The following is a 22,024-nucleotide window of genomic DNA, read 5'->3' as shown; positions in this document are numbered from 1 at the left end:
GGGGTGGGAGGATGGGTTGGCCTGGTGGTGGGTATTGAGGAGGGCACGTTCTGCATGGAGCACTGGGTGTTGTGCACGAACAATGAATCATGGAACACTTCATCTAGAACTAATGATGTAATGTATGGGGATTAACATAAGAATAAAAAAAAATATATCATAATAAAAAAAAAATAAATAAAAGCAACAGCCCTTTAAAAAAAATATATGAGCATTTTCTTAATATGTATTAATGCTATTTTTACACCTAAATATGGTGTTATGTAATATGCCATCCATATTTAAATTTCCCTGACTTTTTAAAATGTCTTTTTACTGTTGATTTGCTTCAGTTAACATTAATGTGTCAAATTAGTGTTTTCTTTTTTTTTTTAAGATTTATTTATTTATTTATTTGAGAGAGAGAGAGAGAGCATGAGGGGGAGGGGCAGAGAGAGAGGGAGACAGACTCCCTGCCGAGTGGGAAGTCCAGCACAGGGCCCCATCCCAGGACCCTGAGATCATGATCTGAGCTGAAACCAAGAGTCGGATGCTCAACCGACTGAGCCACCCAGGTGCCCCCTCAAATTAGTGTTGTTTCTTAAGACTTGAAAATCTGGATCAGTCCTAGTTCCCACTGCCCACATCCCCCCAACTTCTTTTTTTAAAACTTTTCTTTATACCTTTGACTTATTGTAAAAACTGAATCAGTTGCTCTTAGCAAATGGATTCTGGATTTTTGTTTTCTTCTTTGTGGCTCATTTAACTTTTTCTTCGTCTAATTATTTCTTCTTTCTTCTTAAAAATGTGTCTTTTAATTGTATTTTTTCTGATGTAAATATTGTGATAAAGCAATATATTGTCTTTTATTTGTTTTTAATCTGGAATATGTTTTATTTTAAAATATTATATATATTTATTAAGAGTACATTTATCTTGATGAGCACTGAGTAATATGTAGAATTGTTGAATCACTAGACTGTACACCTGAAACTAATGTAACACTTTAGCTATACTGGAGTTAAAAGAAAAAAGAAAAAAAAGAACCTTTCAGGAGTTGAAACAGACATTGTATTAGTAATCACTGCTGCTCCTTATGCCCTTTCCTCATAACCTGAAGAAAAAAAAAATCTAACAAATAATAACAAAATGCCATGTCATTAAAATACAACCTCAGGCGCCTGGGTGGCTCAGTTGGTTGGGCGACTGCCTTCGGCTTGGGTCATGATCCTGGAGTCCCTGGATCGAGTCCCGCATCGGGCTCCCTGCTCGGCAGGGAGTCTGCTTCTCCCTCTGACCCTCCCCCCTCTCATGTGCTCTCTCATTCTCTCTCAAATAAATAAATCTTTAAAAAAAAAAAAAATACAACCTCAAATCTGTTCTCCTATCCTTCATAGAAAACTGTGTGTAATAATAGTAATAAAAATTTGTTTTGCCCATACAAAAAATATTAAAAAATTAAATATTATATATATTTATATATTTAAAGACTTTATTTTCTTGAGAGCCATTTTAGGTACATGGCAAAATTGAGAGGAAGATACAAAGATTTTCCATTTACCTTTGCCCTCACACATGCATAAGGCTCCATTATTAACATTCCCCTTCCAGAATGGTACATTGTTGCAACTGATGGGCCTACACGTCATCACCCAAAGTCCATAATTTATTTACATTATGGTTCATTCTTGGTGGTGTACATTCTGTAGTTTTGGGTGAATGTATAATGACATATATCCACAATAATAGCATCTTACTATATATTTTAAATATATAGAACACATAATTTATTCCCAAGTATGCATGAGCCAGCTCTATCAACTCTAACATTCCTCTATTTTTGACTTAAAATTTAGAATATAAAAAAATACATTATATACTACTGAAACGTCCTACAGACCATTTGTCAATCACATTTTCCTTCCTCCTCTGCTCCCAGAAATAGTAACTCACTTGAATTTGTTGTTTATCAATCCTATGCATAATTCATACCATTACTTTACATGTACTTATTCACAATGAATATATTATGTTTTGTGTTTCCACAGTTTTTATGTGACATCATACTATATGTGTCATTTGTAACCTCTGTGTCATTTCTGCTTCTTTTCATTTCAGAAGATGTATCTGCATTTAAGGGGTAATATGTTTTCATTTATGTCTGTGAATAGCTAAGTGTTGTTATTTTTAAAGTTATTATCTGATCTTTCTAATAACTTATATAGTAAATTCATGATCTGATTTTTATTTTCACGGCTGGCTTTCCTCATGAGCATTCTGTTTTGTCTGCTGAATTATTTGATTGCATTTTTATATTTTTCTCTCTTCTCCTCCCTTCCCCTACCTGTCAGCCCATCCCCTTTCCTCTCCTTTTATCTCTCTCTTCCCTTTAGAGGATTCAGAAAATTGCCATTGCTTTTACCTGGATCTTTGCTTCAGACCAGATCCTGTTGTGCCTCCTAACAACATTTCAACCCACCCACCACCCAACAAGGAGGTATCGGTTATTATTGCTTCGGGCCTTTTGACAGAATCCCTAAGCAAAGGCCAATGGAGCATGCCAACTACAATGATTTCATCAAAAAGAGATTAATTTTTCTCACATAAGAGAAATTCTGGACAGAGGCTATCCGTGAAATCATAGATGTCCAAGGTTTTTCCAACCTTCTGCTTCCCCATTGTTAGGACGTGATTTTCATCCTCAAAGACTCCAGAGAGCTCTTATGCTTCCATGCCTCCTGAGGGGGAAAGGGAAGTGAAAAGGTCAATAGAGCATACCAGCTATACTTATACTTGTACAAAAATTGCTGGAAATTCCACTAAGTATTTTCCGTTTATCTTCTTGACCCCATTATGTGTGTGTGACAACTTCATCTCCACGGGATTCTGAGGAGGCAAGTATTTTTAATTGGACATATTTTTTAGCTGAGAAAAATCAGGAACATCTTAGTAAGGAAGAAGGGGAGAGGGAACATTGGGTGGGAAGCTAGCAGTGATTTGACAGAGATGTTGGGGTTACTGCGGATTCATCCTCCAGGCCAGGGGCAGCTGGCTAGGTGTCTCTGCTCACTTGGCTATGTCCCCATCCTCTCACCTCTTCCAGGCCTACAGCTTCTTCTTTTCTTTTCTTTTTTTTTTTTAAGATTTTATTTATTTATTTAAGGGGGAGAGTGAGTGAGAGTGAGTGAGCACCAGCTGGGGAAAGGGCAAAGGGAGAGGGACAAGCAGACTCCCTGCTGAACTGGGAGCCTGACATGGGGCTGGACGTGGGGCTGGACACGGGGCTAGATCCCAGGACCCTGAAATCATGACCGGAGCTGAAGGCAGACGCTTAACCTACTGAGCCACGCAGGCGCCCCTGGACCTATAGCTTCGTATAAAGGAGGATTGGTAACTCCTGCTGGCAGGATTTTACATTTTTTCAAAGGATTGCTCAAAAATAAAAGAAGAATATGTGATAGAGACCCTCAAAGCCTAAGATATTTACTATTTAGCTCTTTGTAAGAAAATTTCATGTCCCTGTTTTAAAGATCCAGGCTCAGGCTCCAGCAGGCTTTCCCCTCATCTTCCTTTTTAGTTAACTCTAGCTACTAGATATTGTGGAACATTTTCACTTTCCCATTACTCTATAGGATTTATGTTTCCTACTCTCACTTTCTGCTTTAGCTTGGAAGCCCAACATCCCTGCAACTTCATCCCACTCATTATATTATACACACACATACACATCTACACATATATGTGTTTATGACTATATATATATATACACACATATATATATAGTAATGACAGTGAATGACTCATGTATCCCAGTTTTGAGTCAATCAGCAGATGGCATTTTGCTAGCTACAGGAACTGCTTTAGTAGGTTCAGGGAACATGAGCTCAAGCTTTTGGTTAATTAAGGTGGGAAGTGTTCTCCCCAGCTAGACATACAAGAGGAAATATAAAGCTCAAATACCTCTTGCAGACCTCCCATGATCAAGGTGAAATCAGTCTTAGAGCAAAACTGACATTGTGAGGGGCAGAGGAGGCGGCGGAGAAAACAGAGGAAACCAATCACAAATTCTTTCCTGCCTCTGGATTTCCATTTACGTCCTTACTGTTTTAAGTTTTGCCACTCAGAGTGGTCCATGGACCAGCAGCCTTACTATCGTTTGGGAGCTTGTTAGAGGTGAAGACTCTAAGGCCCTATCCTAGACCAACAAAATCACAATCTGTATTTTATCAGAATCTCCGAGTGATTAGCAGACATCAAAATTTCAGAAGTATTTCTATAGCCGTGGCTCTCTAGATGTGTTTTGTGGGTTCCTGAGGACTTCCAAGGCCTTTCTGAAGAGTCTGGGAAGTCAAACTGATTTCATAATGATAAGACATGATTTTCCCTATCTACAGTACCAGCTACTAGAGTCTTCATATTCTTAGTGAGAAATAATGCAGAGGGAGTTTTTCTCCCTCTTTACTTTATAGTGGACTTAGCAGTTCCTGATTTTTTAGCTCATTTGTCTCTTTCTTCTTATGCCAGTGATGTGATTATATGTGGAAGAACCCACTCTTAGTCCATGGAGTTTAGGTGTGGATGACCGCCTGCCCTTACTGTTCTCTCTCTGAGTAAGGTAAGGAGAGATAACCTAAGTTTGGCCAATTAACTCATTTAATTCTTTTGGCCAGTGATTGATTCAGAAATTGGAATATGACTCATGTTGGTGCATTCAGAAGAAATCTCAACACTTGTTTTTTTTTTCTGGCAATATTGGGAACAAGAAGCTCTCTTTACCTTATTTTCTTTTTAAAAAGGTAGTATAGGCTAGCATTGCCAGGAGTTCCCTTTAGAGATGACTTCTCTGTTATAGCCAGGTATAGAATTTAGGTCTAAAATAACTTGGCTTAGAATGTTGAAGCATATGCTTATGTTACTGAAGTCCAAGTCTATTTTGTGAAACAAAGGTAAGGTAGAACATTAACTAAAACTTGGAAATTTACCAGTTCTCATTCATTTCCTTCTAGATACTGGTATTGATTTTTACTCATCTCTGTAATTGATGATATTGAAAACATTATTTCCCCCTCTATTTTCATGAGTTTTTGAATAAAGTTTGGGTAGGCTTCATGAATATCAAATCCAGGTATGTTTTGAATTGAAGGTTCTAGCAACCCTTTTTTTTTTCTCTTTCAATTCTCAGTATCTAGCACACTGCCTACTTCAGAGTCATTGCTGAAATGAAGCAGGAGTTTTGAATATAGGTACCGCAACTTCAAATCCTTCTTTGGCTACAATGAACTATTATGTTGTTAATTTTGTAAGGAGTCAAAAACATTTTTTCAAGGTTGACATCCTATTATCCTACAAGAATCCTCAATTATATTTTGACTTCTAAAGCTTCAAAGAATATTATGAAAAACCTTATAGAAAAATGTCCCTTTAATTTAATATTTATTGTGTACCTAATATAGGCTGGGCCTTACCTTGGCTTGAATAAGATACACTCCACAATCTCCATACTCAAGAAAGACCGTGTTTAGGGACGCCTGGGTGGCTCAGTCAGTTAAGTGTCTGCCTTCGGCTCAGGTCATGATCCCAGGGTCCTGGGATCAAGCCCCACATCGGGCTCCCTGCTCAGCGGGGAGCCTGCTTCTCCCTCTCCCTCTGCCTGCTGCTCATCCTGCTTGTGTGCTCTCTCTCGCTCTATCTCTGGCAAATAAATAAATAAAATCTTAAAAAAAAAAGAAAGACTGTGTTTGCCATATCAAGGAACTTCGACATTATTCAGCTGACCACAGCTACTTACTTTGAAAAGAAATCCACTTGAAAAACATACAAATCCCTCCTAAATAATTGAGATTATAGTATCTTATATCTCCCTCCTTCTGTGGGAATTATTTATATAGACAAGGGGGATCCTTTAAAATGTCTTGCGGAGGACAGAGGCATTCTAAAAACAATGGGAGATGGATCAGATGATAGACTTGAAAGGTAGATTTCAGGAGTGGCGCTGTGAATGGGGAGGTAGATAGAGCTGAAGAATTTGAGGGGTGATAGGATCAAAGGAATTCTATAAGTCAGGGCTTTAACTAACTTATTTACTGATATTTTAGTGGGAAGAAGGAAGCTTTAAAAATAATTACCCCTTAGGGTTTCATGGACATAATCAGTCGACTTTAGATCTGATAATATATGTGATTTAACTTTACAAATATGGAGCCTATTTATAGCCCCTTTAGAGAATGATATTTATAAATGTATTACATAAAGGGGAAGGGGTTACTGCCTCATGAACTGAAATAATGAATTTATAGCTGTCTTTGAGACTTTTGACAAAAGATGCCCACTTACTCCTTCACTTTAGATTCAGTGTCATACTCATGTGTAGATTTTTTTAATTAATTAATTAATTAATTTATTTATTTATTTATAGCAGGAGAGGGAGGGGCAGAGAGAGAGGGAGAGAGAATCTCAAGCAGACTCCCCTGCTGAGTGTGGAGCCCTATGCAGGGCTCAATCTCATGACCCTGAGTTCATGACCTGAGCTGAAATCAAGAGTTGGATGCTTAACCAGCTGAGTCACCCATGCACCCTGATGTATAACTTTATACTCTCTGAAATAGTCTAATATCTGTTGGTTCCAATTTTACACAGATAATATTAAATTAGTTTTCATGACCCTGACTGTGACCTTTTCCTAAATTTCTTCTGCTCTTTATTTCTTTACCTTCATTGTAATTTGCATTTTTGATTTTATAACTTGGTTGGTTAGAGTAATACTTCTCAATTTCTTTTACATCATGACATACCTAAAAAATGGTATATGTATACAGTACATGAAAGGCAACAGATAAGGCTGTTTGCTTTAGGAGACCACAAGCCAGATGCTCTAGCCTACCGTACCTTATCAGACCACTCGACACTGCAGGGAATTGCTATCTGCCCACAACCCCATAGCCCATTCACACTGGTTGGAATGCTCTGGGTTATGGAATAGAACTTAAAGTGCTCATGACTATGGGATGCACACCTGCATTGTTCAGCGAGTATTGTGATAGCATTTGACATATCATATAGTAACAATGCCACCTGGCTCAAGGAACAATTGCTAGCGGTCACCTAGGGATCTTGCAACATGGTATACAAAACTCAGGACAACTTACAATCATTACAGAGAACATGACTGAAAGCACATATTTTATTGATGAATGTTCAGGAGCATTTGGTAGGATATTGTAAATACCCAATTCTTTTATTTCATAATGAGAACACTTGAGACTAAAGAAATTATGTGTCTTGACTAAAGGTTAAATGACTGGACTGTAAGCTCTATGAAGTGAGGGATATTTTGTTAACTGCTATACCCTGTTGCGTAGTAGAGTTCATAGCAGATGGCAGAAGTTTTCTAAAATGTTGAGTGAATGAATGAACGAATTGGCCAGGGTCACACGGGTAATGACAGCCAAAATGAGACTTACAATCTTCCATCTCCCAGTTCAGTGATTTGATCCAGTGTGTCTAAGACTGTATGTCACATTGTTATCAATGCTTTATGAATAATTCATTATGTGGCACAAAGCACAAAAGGTCAGACACACATTCTAGAATTGAATATTTTAAGGATTACCTTCTGTTTTGTAACAGTTCCTATCCATCACATTCATAAATCAAACATGAAATATTTGGGTTGCCATAAAGCTTATATTTATCTTAATATATTTCTGTAAATAGAGTTAAAAACAACAAAGTAGGTCTTAGAAGAGCTTTCACAATTTTTTTTCTTTTTTGGTAGTACAATATTTTGCCGCTTTCTTCAGTAATAGAACATATTTAGGTTTGTCTTTATTTCCCACTAACTAAATAATGAAAGGCAAAGCTTTAAATAAGTAATTATTGATGTATCCTATATGCATTAAACTCAGAGTGAGCACAGTCACTGAAAGGTTATGTCACTCATGAATTCATTAAACATTCATTAGCCTCACCTCAGGTATAGGTGTCCTTATTTACATATTTTAGATTTGCATACACATGCCCTGAACAAGATTTTAAAAATGTTTATGACCCTATGACCACCTTAATTATGAATCCCCAGGTAGATATTTGTGAAATCCTTACCCAGTGTGGCTTTCCCCCCTCTACCAGGTTTTTAAGCAGTTCAGTATACAAGGTGACACTAAGATAAGACAAGTGAAGTTTCAGTGTGGGTGCCTCCATCTTCCTCCTGTGATTCCTGATCTCATGGCTGCCAAAGCCAGAAGAGACCTGGGGTAAAATGCTTGGTCATGGGGAAGGCTGTTATGGTTGGCCTGGCAGTTGGGGAAAGAAGAAGGCTTCAAGTTTTCACAATGAATGACATTCTCATTCTCTAATGTATGGTCTTAACCCACTGTTTGAGAATTGTGTTTCACAGAGAGACCCCCCCCACCAGACCGAAAGATATTTAATTCTTTGATAAGGTTTTTGTGAATATTCGTGTGGAAATCCTCCATGTGATCCCGGGATAAGGCTGCACCACTGGAGGTATGTAATCTGTCACCTGGCCTTTGGGCTTGGTGAAATCTTCACCAGTTTTTGTTAGTACCAGATATTTTCCAATAGGTCACCAAAATTCCAGCAGTGATGGGCAGAGATGGATGCACAGGGAGGAACCTTATAGATGATATCCAGTTCTTCAGTGGAGATCTGATCAATCTTATTTAACACATAGATACAAAGGATATAGATTCTGTTTCCTTCCACCATGTCAATGAGGTCATCTACTGTGGCATCACTCTGCTGAGCCACGCCAGCATTACTAATTTTATATTCAGCCAGAGTGCTCTTCACAGTTTCAGCCTCCAGCTCACTTTGACGGCAAGTGACAGTGAGATTGATGACTCCCTTATCCTTCTTCTTAAAGCCAATGTTAGGGGGTTTGCTGTTCAAGTGAATGCTAAAGACTTTCAGCTTGTTTTCAATGATCTTCTCATGTCCCAATGGTTTCAGGACATCCAGAACAATCAGGATCAAGTTACACACTCAGGCCACTGCAATGACTTCCTTTACTTTTTCCATTCTTGGCACCTTCATTGATAACTGGGAGATCCAGAAGCTGGGTCTTGGCACCTTTGTATCTGATTACACCAGGAACTCTGGTGAGAGCAGTGAACTCAGGCTGTCATGTTGAAATACACCACTGCCAGGTTACTGAGCAGTGTTGACTTCTCTACAGAGGGAAAATCCACAAACCCAGTATTTGAGCATCACCTGCTTGGCCACATCAAAATCTCCTAGCCCACTACCACCACCTTCTGGAGTAATGAGTTCTCTGCAAAGCTTAGAAAGGCAAGCCTTAATCAGGCTTATGTGGTGTGCAGTGGCCTTGTTTTTCTTGAGTCTGAGCCATCTCAGCTTCAATCTCTGTGATCTTGGTTAAAGTGCCACTCCTGGTGGCGAATCCCAGGGGGTGCAGTGGTCTCTATACCGTTTCCTGTCACACACCTGATGCAGATTAGCCAGTTCCATCAGGTGCTAATGCAATGCACAGACGAGGTACTTTCTCCTTCTAGTGAGAGTTCCACCTGTGATGCTCACGGAGACACATGGTGTGGAGCATTCTCCTCCCCCCTCCCCCCAGCCAACTCCCCATTTTTTTTAATTGTTTTTTGTTTTTTTGTCATTTCTTTATTGGGGAAGGGGATGCATCATTCACTATGGAGCTTGGTGCTGGCCCCTATGTGCACACAGATTTGTATTGCTGAACTCTGCACACTGAATAAAACAAAGCAGAAAGATGAGTTTATTACAAGGGTTTTGACCTGCAAACTGGGAAACTCAAGGCTATGGGAGCTGTGAGTTCCCAGTTGCTCACAGACTAAAGGGGTTTAAAAAAAAAATGTATTTATTTGAGAGAGCGAGAGAGCACGTGAGTGGGAGGAGGGGTAGAGAAAGAGAGAGAGACTCCTGGAGGAGCAGGGAGGCAGTGTGGGCTCCATCCCAGGACCCTGAGGTCATGAGCTGAGGCGAAATCAAGAATTGGTCGCTTAACTGACTGAGCCACCCAGGCGCCCCCAGACTAATGGGTTTTAATAAGGCAAATGCAGAATATATTTGACTTTTTCAGCTGACTGCCTAGTGGTCTTCTTCCTTATTTGGATCAGGGTAGCCCAATCAGTGGAACAAGGAAGTCCCAAGATGACAAAACAGACTTGGTGTTTGGGGATTGGCTGGCGTCCTTCGCTGATTTTTTAGAAGATCTGTAAATTTCTGTAACTTAGGTAAGTTTGTTTTGTTTTTCTTTAATGGGACTGTACTGGCCAACTTCATCTTGTCCTTAATATATGTGACTCCACTTTTGTTTTAGTTCTACAGTATACACACGTGTGTATACACATCCGCAGGAGGCCGGAGCTCTGACGGGTTGAGGAGCTCTAGCTCTTTTGTAAATGAGGGTATTGGAAAGAGGCTGATTCTAACAGATGGGTGGCTGTACCCCTACCCTGGTGGGAAGCCAGCTCTGTCTGCATGACTGGACAAAGCACTGGGGGTTGGGTGGGAGTGGGGGTAACTAGATGGTGAGAGGAGCTCAGGTGGACATAGCAGCCTCCGTCCCTCCCACCCCCTCATGGACTGGGTGGCCAGGTCTAGCCCTGCCCCTGACGTAGGTCACTGGGCTCTGTGGGGACTGGGCCTGAAGACTCCAAGGGCTCCGTGGGAGCTCTTCACCATGCCATACTTGTCAGAGTCCATGACTCTTCATCTTTCATAATTTATATTAATCAAATGGGGGAGAGGAATGAGAAATTGAATCATTTATTATAAATAATTAATAGCAACTTGGCAGAGTGATGTGAATTATACTGCTGTCCCTTTCACTCTTTCTCCTATAGGCTGTAGTGTATAGAAAGCAGACACTAAAGTGGTGATTTAGCAACTGCCACATTATGTGATTTGAGATATGTTGGAAAAAGGAAAGGTTACAGAATTTAAAGTAGGGAAACACTAACAATTTGGGTTTTTAAAGAAGTTTTTATTCTAAAAATTGTGGGGTTTTAAATTTGTAGTTAATACTAGAGAAGAGTTTGAATTTTGTTATGAAAGGGACAGTTTATTCACATAGAGAAAAGGGTGTATTGATTAGTAGGAGTTACTATGTGGTGATTTAGAATAAATTTTGCCAAAAAAAACCCTTAATTTCAGGATTTGGAAGGGTTTGGCTGGTATACCAGAAACAATGTAGTGTGTTCTTAACTAATCACTTAACAGTTTTTTAAGACATGCTTGAGGGCAAAATAGAGACATGCAGACAAGATGATTCTAAAGATGAGCAAACTTTTAGTTGTTACAAAAATGTAACTGAAGATTCCTACATAGCAGTTGCACAAATAATTGACACAATTCTGTTTGAAATTTAGTAATGGGTTAGAACACAGAGGCATACTTATAAAACTAATTAACATTCATCTAGCAGTGCTAAATTAATAGCTAATGTAATCTGGAGTAGAATCAGAATCCAGAAATATCTCTAAGAGTTGGAAATAATGGTCTCAATTTGATAAGAAAGTATATCAAATGTCTAGAATAGACAAATTCATAGAGACAGAAAGTAGATTAATGGTTACTAGGGCCTGGGGGAAGTGGGCAATGGAGGGTGATTACTAATGAATAGTTTCTATTGGAGTGATGACATGTTCTGGAATTAGTTAAGGGTGATGGTTGCATAATTTTGTGAATATTCTAAAATGTACTAAATGTACACCTTAAAAGGGTGAATTTTATGGTAAGTGAATTATATCTCAATAAAAAGTTTAAAAAGACATTTATGGCTAATAAACTAGGAATAGAACAAAAACTTATGAAAAACAGAAGGAAACTGAACACAGTAAAGAGTTTTTATCTTGCACAGGTAACCAGGTAAGACTAGTTGCATTCAAAGTAACTTATGACTGAAAAAATGAATAAAAATAAAAGTAGTTATTATCTCCATTATTGTTTGGCATTGTTTTAGATATTCTAACCAGGACATATGTTTTAAATATTCTAACATGATATATATCATATTTAAATACTGGAAAAGAGAAGGCAATGCTATATTTAGTGCAGATGATTTGATTATCTGCGAAGAACACACAAAGGATTTAAAATGAAAACATTTATTTTTATTTTATTTTATTTAAGCATAGTTGACACACAATGTTACATTAGTTTCAGGTGTACAACATAGTGATTTGACAAGTCTGTACATTATGCTATGCTCACCAGAAGTGTAGCTACCATTTGTCACCTTGCAACACTATTACAATACCGTTGACTATATCCCTTATGTTGCAGCTTTCATCCCCAACACTTATTCGTTCAAAATGAAAACATTTAAATTTGAAATTGAAAGAATTCAAAAAGGTGGACGGATAGAAAAAGAATTGTTTTAAAAAAAAATCAACAGCTTTCCTATATGTTATAAACAAACCAGCATAACAGAATATCAAATGGAAAAGAGAGCTCATTCACAGTAACTGTCTAAATAATAAAATACTCAGGAGTTAAATTCATAAGATATGTGCAAAGATGAAACCCTTATATGGGTCTCAGAGATGGATAATTGTAGGAAATTGATTGAAAACAATTTCAATCAGAAGTTGTTACAGAATTTTTGGTACAGAATTGGTACAGAATTTTTCTAGGTAGAGAAAATATTTTTTAGGTAGAGAATCCAAAACTTCTATCTGATTTATAAATGGCTTTAAGAAACAAGAAAGTTTACATAACCCTGTCCAGTAAGCAGCAGTGTCTATAATAGTTTAATAAGAATACATTGAGAAAGAGGTAGAAGAATAGGTTGATAGATAAACAAGTGGCAATAGACAGATAAATGGAGGCATATAGAAAATCAAAAACTCAGGAACTAGTATATTTAAGTATTTGGTTTGTGATAAAGGTGACATCTCAAATAGTAGAAAAAATGAATTATTAAATGATTTCCAAGAAAATTATTTAGAAAAAAAATAAATGTATTTTCTATTTCTTCTATACACCAAATTTCAGATTTATTTAAGAGTTTCTATAAAAATTAAATCTTAAAAAAGTATTGGAAGAAAATATAGGTTAATTTTTATGTAATGTATGTCTTGAAGAAGGCCTCCAGCCATTATTAAGAAATGAATATTCTTTTGAATACAGGAAAATACAGGAACTTTACATAGGGTATAAAAGGCAAAAAAAAAACAAATTGGAAAAGCACTGCAATATATATGACAAGGTTTAATGTCCTCAATACAGAATACTCTCTAAAACACTTCAAAGAGAGAGATCAAAAGAAAAATGATCAAAGGCCAAGAAAAAGCAATTTCTAAGAATACAAATAACCAGTAGACATATAAAATGTTCAAATGTACTAGTAATTGAAGAAATTTGAATTTAAATAACAATAATATATTGGCTAATATTAAGAAGTCTGATAATACCCAGTTTTTAAGCTGGAGTTAGGAACAGACTTTTCCATTCATAGACTGGTGATCAGGGTCTAAACTGCCATTATGTTTCTGAATGACAATTTGCTAGTATCTATCAAAAGCCTTAGAAATGTGGGTAAACTTTGACCCAGTAATCACTGTTCTCAGAATATACCCTAGGGAAATCATTATGTAAATGCCCACAAATGAATATTTGAGAAATATTTCTGCAGGATTTTTTATAATGGGGGAAATTTTAAACAGTATCAAGTAGGTTAAATGAATTATGGCCATAGTAATTTCCCCAAATCATCATAAAAATATTTCCAGTCCCACATGCTTTTCCTTAACCTTGTCCCTCCCCTGTTTGCAGTTGGAGTCCTCCCCCTGGACCTGGGAGGACTTTGTGGCTTTCTCATTGAATAGAATATGCTGAAAGTGATGTTTAAAGGCAATATGACTTTCCATCTGGTTCTGTCTCTTAGAATTTTTCTCCCTCAAAACCCTGTTTGTTGTGTTTCCATGTTGTGAGGAAGCCCAGACTACATGGCAAGGTCACCTGTAGGGGTTCTAATAGAAAGTCAGAATCTAGTATTCATGTAAGTGATTGAGATTTCAGATAAAACCAGCCTCCAGGCTTTGAGCCACAACAGCTGATTCTAAGTAGAGCAGAGACAAGTCTGTTGAGTTCTTCCAAACCGTAGATTTGAGAGCAAAAGAAAGACTGTTGTTTTAAGTCACTACATTTTGAAGTGGTTTCTTACATGGCCATAGTACCTTGAACATTGTTGTTGTATCTAAAACCGGAATATTGTGAAACCATTTCACACAAAAATATAGATGAATAAATATGTATCTTAAAAATTTAAAGACATTTACAAAGTTACAGCTTGGAAAATGTTCATAAGATCATAGAATATATATAATTACATATTGTATGTGTGCACAAAAAATGCACATAAATATCCAACAGCCAGCATATGTATGCATAGAAAAAGAGGTTGACAAAATATTTACCAAAATGGAAATGCTGGTTATCTTCAAATGTTTGGAATAAAGGGATGATTTATACTTAATTTTTATTCTTGCTCATTTTGCTTACTTGCTGTATTTTCTAATTTTTCTTAAAGTGGACATTGATCATTTGTTCAATAAGGATGAAACAAATTTGGACTTAAATTAATCAACTGATGAAATACAAAATATGGATGAACCTGGCTCAATAGCTGTTCTTCGAAAAAGACAGGAGTTTTAGTTGATTACAAGTTCAGCCAAAAGTGCTCTGTAACTGCCAAAGTGTTAATGCAAAATTAGGTAGCAATTACAAAATTCAAGAGTCCAAAGCACTGGAGGCCATAGTCCTATTATATGACACACTGAACAGATTAGACTTTGAGGTATCAACAGTTTAAGAAGAACTGCAACTGCATTTCTTCCAGAAGGGAAGATGGTGATGGTGGTAAGGTCTGAAAGAGGGTTATGAGGCATAGTAGAAACATCAGGGAATCCTGTTGTGTTAGGAAAGAAAAAAAAGACTAACAGATACAGGTATGGAGAAGTAGGGTTAGACTTCATCTGGATAATTTTAGAAAGCAAGAATTAAACAATAAATGAAAACCTCAAAGAGATAGATTCAGCTCAGTTGAAGACAATACTTTCAGTTAAATTGAGATATTCAAAAATTAACCAAAGAACGTAGTGAATCCTCCTCTCCTCCAGGTTCCTGGATGTCAGGATGTTTAGATGAGAACTCTGTACTTCATGAGGGGGTCTTCTGGGGTATCATTTAAAGTCCTGTTCCTGCCCAAATCTACAAGAGTCTCAGTCATAGGATCAGAGCCCCAACAATACACTCTCTGGGCAGGATTCTGTAAAGTCACTCCTTAGCATAACTTTTTCTAACAGGATGGCTTTCTGAATTCCCAATCTCTGCTAATTAGTACAGCTGAGCTAAGTTTGGTGGTGATTTTTCTCAGAATTAAGGACTCCTATTTCTGAAGATGATGTGTGTTTTTAATTAAGTCTCCTCATTAAAACTTTCTAGCTTTGATTGTCAGTGTCTGTCTCCATGCAGCACGTAATAGATATTTGGCCATTTCTTATTTAATCTGATTAATGCAGAAAGCTCATCTTAGTCATTCAGCCCCACAAAGTGAATTTAAAGCTTTTGTTTCCCAGATAGGCTGAGTGTAGATCTGTTTCTTATGTACTTCTTTTAAGTGGGGTTCGTGACACACCTTAAAATTCTGGTTAGCTACAGAGAGAAGATTTTATCAAGTTGTTTGAAGAAAAAAGATATATATTTTTTCTCTATCAGCAATTATGAGAAAACAATTTAAATGGAGCATTTGAAAGAAAAATAATTTTTTATTAAAAAAGGAAGAAGAAAATAAACTCTATGAGTTTTGTTAAGACCCATGCAATTTTCCTATCATGAGAATCCTCGCCCCTGGACCTGCCCTCTCACTCATGTTTAGCTAGCACTAATGGATTTCAGGAGGTCTGTATTTATAATAAAACACCACCCTACCTTACCTTGCTAAAGCATATGCACAGGTCTCTAAACACTTGATATTTGGACCAAATGGTCTGCCTCCATTACCTCCTTCCATAGCTCTCCTTTGGTCTTGCAAACAGGAGGTGATGATTGGGTTATGAAATAAGAGCATATTTCCGGAAAATACATGATCCCCTTCTTTTGGCTTTCATCTAGATGCATTCAAATAACTGGACCCAGCATGTGGCATTGAAAGGGGGATTTTATGGTACTTACAAAATAATCAAATTTGATTTGTTAACTGTACCTAAAATGAACATAGGCAGTTCCGAATAATATAATTCAAACAAAATCTTCCATAATAATAATAGCAGAGAAACTCTGTGTATAAAATTCAGGAGAAGATAAAGTTATGTTATAGATATTTAAATATTCCATTTACTAGAAATGATGTCTCTTTGGAATACATCTAATAAAGCATTTTCTGAGGAAATTTAAAAAGACAAATCCCCATTTAGAAGATAAATAATATGCAAAAAGAAGAGATATATAAATGTATGATATAACTGTCTTTACTAATCATTTGGAAAGCCTTTTCAGCAAAAAATCCCAGTGTAGACTATGTGCAGATGATCTGTACTATTTACTATCAGTCAAGATACAGATCACTTTCTTCTTTTTTTTTTTTTTGAAGATTTTATTTATTTGTCAGAGAGAGAGAGTGAGCACAAGCAGGGGGAGCTGCAGAGGGGCGGCGGGAGAGGGAGAAGCAGGCTCCCCGTTGAGCAGGGAGATGATGCGGGGCTTGATCCCAGGACCCTGGGACCATGACCTGAGCTGAAGGCAGACGCTTAACCGACTGAGCCACCCAGGTGCCCCCAGATCACTTTCAAGTAAAATTAGTCCTAGGAATAATCCATATTTGGCTAACTTTTGCTTTACTAGTTGTAAAAATTCCTGAACTACTTGCCAAATTGGTGAAATGTCCTTTTCCTTGTGGGAAGATCCATATAATGGTATGTGGAAGAGGAGGACTTACACTGATTCTTCTCTGCCCTTTGGAAAAGGACCCACTCAATTGGACTTATCACTCAATTCCCACCGGTGAACTCTGTCCATTTGGTGGGCAGTCCTTGAATACTATGACTTTTCATTGATCAAGCACCAGAGAAATTTTATCTCATTGACAGATATGATTATATAGAAACAAAAACAAACAATCCTCCCCCTAAATAAAGGAAAAAAACACCTCCATTTTAGCTTAATAATATTCTCTATGTGTAAAGGATTAGAAGATGTAGAGAGTAATAGATCATGAGGTTCCCTTCATTTCCCTCTGAGAGTGGTTGCATATTTACCTGAATTAGGCATTGATTGCTGGGTTTGGGAGCATCTCAAGTTTGGAAGTCAAATTCATAGTCATTACTAAACATATGTTGAGAAATCATAACCACGTTTTCAGATCTGATCACCTTCTCTGCCTTTGCTCTGCCCCTATTCTTCTTCTAGCTCAGCTTGTAGGAGTGGTTGAATATATGGGTTTTGGGTTATGATTACCTGGTCCCATCCCAGCTCTATCACTTACCAGCATGTGAGATGGACAAGTCGCTTAACATTCTTATGTTCTGGATTCTTTATCTTTAAAGTAGGGATAGTACTCCTGCCTCATGATTTTGTGCAGATTAATAGACTAATGCTAGTAACAAGCTTAGTGAAAAGTCTTGTGGAGGCTATGGTGTAGGACTCAATGACTATAGCTATTATTGCTATTATCTTAACGGTGTTTGGTATACACAAAGGAAAGAAATAGCAAACTTGCTCTTTGCACTGATTCTGTTTTCCACTAGTGTATGTGTTATTGAGCAGGAATTTTCTCTTCTGTGTGCTCTGTGGTTGCTACTTTTCATTCTTATACATTTTAGCATTCTTTTCAGGAGAATAATGTACCCATCTTGAAGATTCAATACATATAAGTGGGATCTGCCAGCCATATCCCAAAGAAGCCAAATATAATTTACAGGAGCCAGGTGTCAGAAATCTGAGAAGTATACCACTACTATAGGAATTTCTTTACAGGCATACCTCAGAGATATTGCGGGTTTGGTTCCGGACCACCACAATAAAGTGAACGTTGCAATAAAGTGAGTCAAATGAATTTTTTGGTTTCCCAGTAGGTATAAAAGTTACATTTATACTATACTGTAGTCTGTTAAGTGTGCACTAGCACTAGGTTTAAAAAACAATGTACATACCTTAATTAAAAACTACTTTATTGCTAAAAATTGCTAACCATCATCTGAGCTTTCAGCGAGTCACAATCCACTGACCACAGAGATCATCATAAAAATATAGTAATCATGAAAAAGTTTGAAATGTTGTGAGAATTATCAAAATGTATTACAGAGACATGAACCAAGCAAATGCTTGGAAAAATGGTTCCGGTAGTCTTGCTCGACACAGGGTTGTCACACACCTTCCATTTGTGAAAAATGGAATATCTGTCAAACACAGTAAAGACAAGCACAAGAAAATGACATATCCTTGTATTTAGTGACACAAAATTCTCTTTGTCTAGTAAAAGTATTTCAAAGAAAACAAAAAAATAATTTCTCTTCTTAGGAAATAATTTATACATTATGATTTCTTTAGGTTCCAAGAAAACACAAATGCTATTTGCAGCAAGATTAAATGATGAATCTAGGTTCATCTATAAACTTGATAGTATCAGTGATTCCTAAAACTGGTAGCTCATCAAGACCCTCTGGGAATTTTTTTTTTTTTTAAGACTTCTGTAAAATCTGGATCCATTGGTTGCTGATCAGGTGCAGGAGGAGGTGGGGATGTGGTTGAAGTGTAGACTAGTGGCGAGAGGGCATGGGAGTACCAGACAAGGACTAAAGCTAAGAACATTTCAGATTATGGCACATCCTTCCTATTGCTCTGACACTCTGAATTTCATCCTGACTTCTTTGAATTCCCTTAGAAAGAAAATTTGGCAAAAAAATAAAAAATAAAAAAGGCAAAGCTATAAACAGTTAGTTAGTGGCGCAGTTGTGGTCATTAATTTTGCAACTGCCATCACCATGTCTCCCAAAGGGTAAGAATCCTTAGGCTGTGAAAGTATTTTGCCCAAGAGGCCACATGAGAGACCAGGAGGCAAAGGACCAAGAACTAGGCAGACATCTTCTATGTTTGACCACTGTACTCAGCGAATGTACCTGATGTAAGCATCTACTTTAAAGATATCAACTTAATTCTGAGAATGTGGATGTGTTAGGGAGGGTTTAAAGGATTATTCTAGCACAGAGGACCCATCTGTACACCCTCCAGACGCTTAACTCTCTTTGGTGTTTTGAAGTCCTGACATCCTTCCAAAGGAAATGTTTTCATAATTCTAAGACTTCCTGAAGTCTCAGGGCAGTAGAATCGCCTTTGTTTTGTGGTACTTGGAAAGAAGCTGTACTTCCTTCAGTTCTCCTCATTTCAGTAAATGCAGCGTGAGCATACATCCCACTGTGCCTGGTGTTAGAGTGTGCAAAGTGGCCACAATGCTTAGCAGTAGCTCTCACCAAAAGGTGGAGTCTGGTTCCCCACTCCTTACAAGAACTGAGGATTGACTTTGTGCCCTTCTTTGACACACTGAATGTAGTAGAAATGATGAGTTGCAAGTCATGTGATTTATGAGCCTAGGCCTCGAGAGGTCTTATAGCTTCAAATTTTGTTGCTTGTAAAACCCTGTTGCGACCCTGTGAGTGAGCCAGCCTGATCGATGATGAGAGACCAGAGGCACATTTGCTCCAATATCCCTGGTTGACAACAACCAGACATATGAGTCCATAGTGATTCAAAGACCATCTTAGATTCTGTAGCCACCTTCAGACTGGACTTCTCCAGTCTGCCTGTGAGCCCAGAGGAAATCCTCCAAGCAGGATCAGACCACAAAATGCTTCTACCTAACTCACTCAGTTAAATAAATGTTGTTTAAATCCAATGAGTAGTATGTTATAGCAAAAGCCAGCTAATACACCTGGGACAGCCCTGGTGTAGACCCGTTGTCATACAGTAACCATCAGTAATGCCTCCTTTTATTCTCAAAACTATCTTTGTTTGAGTAAAAGTTATAAAGTCTGCTTAAGCAAGTAGTACCATCAACTACTTACTTGCCAGGCAAATTTTACACTGAAAAACATAAATTAGATAGTTTCTTTCTGGTTTAAACTCCTTAAGTGAATTCCAGTGTTATTTAGAATAAAATGCAAACTCTTCCAGCCTCTATAAGGTCTTATATAATCTGTCCCCATTCCCACCTTTGTAGATTTCACTCATGCCATTCTCCCTCTGCTTCTACTGTCCAGTGCACAGGCCTCCTTTTTGCTCCACAAACAGCAGCAGTTCTTTCTTAAAACCTCAGGGACTATGTTTTTCTTTCTATTTCTAAGTTCTTCCTTCTGCTCTACACAAGCTGCTTCTTCTGATCCTTTAGTGCTGGGCTCATCCCTCCACTCAGAGAGGCCCAACCTGAGTCTTAAAAACAGCACACTCTTCATTTACATCATATAATTTATCACAAAATGTTATTTAAAAAAATAAGGTAGTCCACATGATACTATCAGCCTCTCCCAGTAACAAATAAGCTCCTCGGGAGGATGGCATTCCAGCGTCTTTGAGGAACACCCAGCAGAGAGGAGCTAAATACATATTTGGTGAATAAATGCTATATGCTCAACTCTGAACTTAGAATGTTCGGATCCTGGATTGGAGGGTCTCCTCTTCTGTTTTGAGAGTGTTTTGTTTTGACAAAGTCACTTACTCTGGTGGCATTTGTTTCACCATCTTGAACATTAAAAAAAAATGGGATATTAAATGTGATAATGGAAGAATGCAAGGTCAGCTGGAAGGTGTTGGGAAATGTCAGCTCTTACTGTTCGCCTTTATCTCTCCAAATGAGGTGATGCTTTTTATATCAGATATATACTTATTTAAAATGTGTTTTTGATAGGGATTAAGTGCTTTCCTTACAGTTCAGCGTTGCCTGTACTTCTTATCTCAAAAGTGAAAAAAGCACTGCCAATCCCATCCTATCCCCTTCTGCATCCGTGAATTATTATTTCTTTGGTGAGTCTGATTGAACTGAAGGCAAAATGAGCAGTTGTGGCTCATCTTATTGTAAGTCTACTCTCATGTATTTCTTGTCCATCAGATTACAGCTTTTTAAAAAAAAAACATTTTGAAACAGACAAGTAGATTCATTTTTTTTTGTTATAGGTGTTTTTCCCCTTTCAACTGAAATAATATCTTGAACTGATATCTCATCATCCCACCTCAGTATAGTTTGAAAGTGATGAGACTTGCTCCTGATTTGATGTTGAATGATTGTAAAACTGGAATTATGGGGATCAAAAAGCTGGTGCTGTTTTCAAAGAAATACTGAATATCAGTAGTTGTAGATAGAGCACAATGCAGCTTTCTTTTTTTTTTAAAGATTTTATTTATTTATTTGAGAGAGAGAGAATGAGAGACAGAGAGCATGAGAAGGAGGAAGGTCAGAGGGAGAAGCAGACTCCCTGCTGAGCAGGGAGCCCGATGCGGGACTCGATCCTGGGACTCCAGGATCATGACCTGAGCCGAAGGCAGTCGCTTAACCAACTGAGCCACCCAGGCGCCCACAATGCAGCTTTCTATTAATAAAGTGACTAGTGAACAGTTATATATTACAGTGAAAATACATTTCACAAGGGCCTTTTAAAATGAATATGTAAAATAATTCAAAAAAAGGAAACAAACTATATTTTTGTAATATATTTTTCCCAAAAGCATATTCATAACACTTATAAAATACATATTTTTTTGTGTGTTTATAAATGACCCTAAATATTCTGTTCAAACGGGACTGACCGTGGGCAAGACTGTGGTATTGACAGTTTGGGCCTTGGCTTTTCTCCTTTCAGTTGGTATTCCTTGCCAAGTGGAGCATAAGTAACACACATTCAGGATAGGTAATACTTTTCCTCTTTTTTTTTTTTTTTTTTAACAGGAAGTGTAACAATATGTACATAACAAACCTTTCAGAAAGTACAAATGTGTTTATAGTAAAATATCAACCCTCCTCTCACTATAGATTCTTCATTCCCCCTGG

General features: G+C 37.5%; 1 long non-coding RNA gene and 1 pseudogene across 1 annotated transcript in view; one reads left to right on the top strand and one right to left on the bottom strand.

Annotated features, from left to right (window-relative positions):
* Positions 1-8,159: 8,159 nt before the first annotated feature.
* On the bottom strand, positions 8,160-9,547 carry LOC102742549 (developmentally-regulated GTP-binding protein 1 pseudogene; annotated as a pseudogene).
* Positions 9,548-10,047: 500 nt separating this feature from the next.
* The window catches only part of LOC145716396 (uncharacterized), a 109,879-nt gene continuing 97,902 nt past the window's right edge, over positions 10,048-22,024 (top strand). Inside the window, exon 1 of the long non-coding RNA XR_014139029.1 lies at positions 10,048-10,220. This is a non-coding gene — a long non-coding RNA (uncharacterized LOC145716396). The remainder of the gene's footprint in view (positions 10,221-22,024) is intronic.

The sequence above is a fragment of the Leptonychotes weddellii genome, chromosome 12 (genome assembly GCF_054177405.1).
Source record: "Leptonychotes weddellii isolate Sample4059 chromosome 12, ASM5417740v2, whole genome shotgun sequence".
In the NCBI taxonomy this organism is placed as follows: Eukaryota; Metazoa; Chordata; class Mammalia; order Carnivora; family Phocidae; genus Leptonychotes; species Leptonychotes weddellii.
Note: the sequence above shows the minus strand (reverse complement) of the source record. Positions and strands in the feature narration are given on the sequence as shown.